Source organism: Marmota marmota, unplaced genomic scaffold (genome assembly GCF_001458135.2).
Source record: "Marmota marmota marmota unplaced genomic scaffold, marMar, whole genome shotgun sequence".
NCBI lineage: Eukaryota > Metazoa > Chordata > Mammalia > Rodentia > Sciuridae > Marmota > Marmota marmota.
In genome coordinates, this window is record NW_025999913.1 from 8,006,624 (window position 1) to 8,011,224 (window position 4,601).

A 4,601-nucleotide genomic window follows, 5' to 3' on the forward strand; every position below is an offset into this window, starting at 1 on the left:
AGGGGATGCTCTTAGGATCTACACCTGTGGGGACAGAGGAAGAAGTTGGGATGCAATAAAGTCACCACAAAACCTCAGCTAACAGCTTGGGAGGCTGAGGAAGGTGGATAGTGAATTCAAAGCCAGCCTCAGCAAATCAAGAGGTCCTAAGTAACTCAGTGAGACTCTGTCTCTAAATAAAATACAAAAAGGGCTGGGGATGTGGCTCAGTGATTAAGAACCTCTTGGTTCAATCTTGTAACAACAACAACAAACAAGAACAACCAAAAAACCGCTTAGCTGACCCCAAGGGGATGATCCTTCAGATATCTGAGGTGGCGGAGGGGACCAGGCATATACATATGCCTTGGCAGCTATTGGACTTGTCCTGGCCCAGGAGGGTGAGCGACCTTGAATGAGTTCTTATTAGCAAAGCTAGTTCCCAAGAAGACTGAGAGCATCATTGGGCATTGCACTTTTTATTTTTGAGGGGGAATCCTGGTAGTAGCACAGTATCTATGACATTTTCTTATGTCTTATGGAGGATTATTGAGGAATTTGTAGGTTTAAATACAAATGATAAAATATAGTTGTCCCCTATGCATGGGAGATTGGTCCCCTGAAGATAATTCCAGTCTGCCATATCTATGGAGGCTCAAGTCCCTCCTATAAAATGATGTACTTTTTGTAAGCAACTTCTGCATATACTTTTATTTGCTTTATGTCATCTCTAGATTACTTACAATACCTAATACGAAATACAGGCAAATGTTTGCTATCTTGTATTGTTTAGGGAATAATAAGAAGAAAAAAGAAGTCTGCACATATTCATTACAGGCACAATTTTTTCAAATATTTTCAAGGTACAGTTGGTTAAATCCCAGATGCAACACCTGTAGAAATGGCTGGCTGACTGTAATGGTGGAATCAGGAACACAAATAATAGAAAACTTGACTACAGTGGATTAAACCCAGAATGCTTTAATTTGTGTTATGCAGAAAGCAGTCTGTAGGCAGGCACACAGGAATGGTCCAACAGGCATCTGCAATATGGGGATGTGAGTTCTGCCTGCTTCCCTGGGTTACCATCTGCTTGCTACCCAGCTCCTGGTGTTTGTTTCCTTGTGACTTGCTTCCTATTTCTAGGTAGGAATGAGAGGAAGAGCAAGTGCTTTCTGCTGGTGAGTGTGGTTTTCATTTTGAGATGGGACATCCTTCTTGGGGACATCCTTCTATCTACAGATTAATGGCTAGCCTGGGTGCACATTGCCAGCCACTCCTATGTAAGAAGGAAGATGAGAAGTCCAGTAATTTCAGCCAGGTCCTTTGTTTCCCCAGCAGACTACGATTCTGCTAATCAGGAAGAAGGGAAGCATGGTGGTTACCATGGTTACTCTGCAATAAGCAGAGTCAGTCTGCATCCCGGGACGCAGGTGGAGCTCTAAGAATCCAGTGATGGAAGTTCCACACTTCAACTCCTTTCCTCTTCCTCCCTTCCTCCTTCCCTCCCTTCAAACACATTTACTCCGCACTAGTTAATTGGATAAGAGTGTAAAGAAGAGGAAGTTGCTGAAGGTGACTCCTAGACATTGGCTTTGGTGAGCCAGTGTTGCTGGTCCCCAAGGAGGAGGAGGAGAAGCTCCTAGCTGGCTATTGTAGAGAGTAGGTCCTCAGAGACAGGCAGGCGGAGATGCTCCCATAATCCTGTCGATAACAAGAATGAGACGGGAGAAGGAAGTTTGGGGCTAGAGATACAGACTGTGAAGTCCTCAGCCGTATGCTTGGGCAAGATGTCGGAAATATGAGAAGGCAGCCAAGAACTATCAGAGAACCTTCTCTTCATTAAATTGAATCCCACCTTTGCCGTGCATGAAAGGGTTGCTCCCTTTTCGCGACTCTCTTTAGGGCTTTCGTCTCTCTCCCACCCACTTGACACTCGCCGTAGACTTCCTAATATAATTGCAGGTTAATTTCCCTCCAGGTCAGGCTGGCCCCGTGGTTATGTGAGACCTCGATACTTGATGGATCAGCGTCCACGCAGCCCTTGAGCTTCTTTTCCTGTGCCTCCACCTCTCTCAGTATTCTCTGAGGTCTGTTTATTGTATCTCAATTAAAAAAATGGTGGAGGGCAAGGGTGGGATTCAGGAAAAGTGGAGAGAGCAAGGGAGGGGTCCCAAGAACTCCATCAAGTGTCAGGACAGGGCTCTGAAATAGATGCTGAGACAGAGGCTCAGTGGCCTGAGCGCACAGTGACTCAGGACGGAGGAAGTTGTGTGGAGAGGTTGTGGAACCAGAAAGGGTCGTGTGGGCCCAATCATGGGGATGATTTGTGACTAGAGTGATTTCTGGGCAGCCCTAGGACCCCATTTTCCAGGTCAAAACAAAAAAGGAACAGGACATAATTTGAAACCCTGCCACATTAAGGATTGGGAGGCAGGAGGAGAGGAAATGCACTGGGTGTACTTGGTGCATCCTGTTAAGATTGTTCTAGAAACTAGGGCAAGGCACACAGGTGGGAGATGAAGGTGCTCTTCAGGGGAAGTGGTCACAGCCTTTCCTGAAGCTGTTGTTGTTTCTGCATCCTTCATGGCCTCGTCTGCTGTTTCTAGAACCTTCCTCCTTTGGAGGGCTGGGAGGATCTCTCAGTAACCACAGACCCTCTGGGTCCCCAAGAGAAAATTAAAATTTCCACTTTTTGCAAAGGTATGGATCAATACCCAGGTTCCGGTCCTAAAGAGCCCTGAGTGTCCCTCTTGGGGAACTTTAGAATGTGACCTTATTTGGAATAAGCATCTTTACAGATGTAATTAAGGGGAGGATTTCCAAGTGAGGTCACCCTGACTGAGGATGGACCAGTCAGGGGGTGTCATGATACAAAACAGAAAAGGAGGAATTCACAGCAACACAGGGAGAAGAACGTAAGTGAGGATGAGGAGGAGAGAGGAGTGTCTGTGGACTGGGGAACACCAAGGATTTCCCGAAGCCACTAGGAGCTAAGAGAGAGGCATGGGACACATTCTCCCTTACAGCTCCCGGAAGAACCAAGTCTGCTGACACCTTGATTTCAGAATGTGGCTTCCAGAACTGTGAGAATTTCTGGTTTTTAAGCCACCAGGTTGGTGGCAATTTGTTGCAGAAGCCCCAAGAAATGAACGCAGGACTGAACCTAAAAAAAATTCCTCATTTTTAAATCATGTATGAGGCCTGTATGTCCTCTGAAGCCGCTCATGAGGAACACCGATTACCCCCAATCGAATATCCCGAGTTCCTGTGGTAACTGACTTTGTACATTTCCTCTGTTGTAGGTCTAAGAAGATTGGTAAAAACAGGTCTCCTGGAGGCCGTCCTAACAGCCCTAGGGAGGTGGGCACTCAGACTGCCATCGAGGATGGCATCTGCGACTGATAATAAACCAATTTACAGGCTTCAAAGTGCTCTCACATATTTTATGCTCACAACAACTCAATAAGGAGACACGCCAAGAACAGTTACTTACTTTACCCAGGGAAAAATGGAGGCTTGGAGGAGTGGAACTATTTTACTTCTCCCATTATCTGCTAGTACCTTTATGATATAATTGGCAGGGATCAAGTGATTTCTTTCCCCTGCATCAGTTAAGGGAGTATTTGGAAACAAATATGAGAAATATTGACTCGTGATGGCTTTGGGAAGTAAGAGCTTGTTCACCCCACAAAGTAATAGCTGGAGGAGGCCAGAGTAGGGTCGGTGTTCTGTTGTCCACTGTGTTCACTGAGCACACGAGGCTCTCCTGACCTGCCAACCCTTGTTTTCCAATACGGCGCTGGGCCTCCGGGCTGCACAGAAGAGAGAGAGGGAATGGCCAAGGGGCAGCAGAGTGCGAGACTTCCTTTCTGCACTTTATTCTTAGATGGTGCCTCTTCCCAATGACTTCTGCCTGCGTATCACCAGTGAGAATTGTGTCACCCGAAAGGTTGCATCCCTGCCGCCTCAAGTTGAGGAGGGAGGGGTGGATCCTGGCGGATGGACAGCCACGTGTCTCAGCCCTATTCCAAGTGCTGGCTAAACATGGAAAAGGAAGTTCCTCTGCACCTGTAAAGATGGCTAATACTTGGTGCAGCCAATTTGGAAAGCAGTCTGGAGATTCCTTGGAAAGCTGGGAATGGAACCACCATTTGACCCAGCTGTTCCTCTTCTTGGACTATACCCAAAGGACCTAAAAACAGCATACCACAGGGACACAGCCACATCAATGTTTACAGCAGCACAAGTCACAATAACTAAACTGTGGAGCCAACCTAGAATGTCAGGGAAGGCCTCCTGATTGGAAAACTCACCAGAGTCAGTGTCGCGGTATTTTTTTGTTCCCTAGTTGGCACTCAATGAATTCATTTACTCATTTAAAAAAGTGTTAGTGTGTATGCTTGAGGTTTACCATATGGTATCGTGAGTCTCACATAGCACAATGGCTAGTACAGTGAAGTGGATTAATAAATCCGACATCTCATGGAGTTACCTGTTTTATGACCAGACCCGCTAAGGTCTACGCATTTAACAAAAATCCCTGATACAATACTTTAGTCTTCGTGTTGTACATTTAGATCATTTATTCTGTATATCTGGCATTTCATATCCTTGTCTAT

General features: G+C 46.0%; 1 long non-coding RNA gene across 1 annotated transcript; it reads left to right on the forward strand.

The window, feature by feature from the left end:
- Positions 1-1,966: 1,966 nt before the first annotated feature.
- LOC125615544 lies at positions 1,967-3,410 on the forward strand. The gene is made up of 2 exons (XR_007346152.1): positions 1,967-2,069; positions 3,285-3,410. It is a non-coding gene; the product is annotated as an uncharacterized LOC125615544 (long non-coding RNA).
- Positions 3,411-4,601: the final 1,191 nt, after the last annotated feature.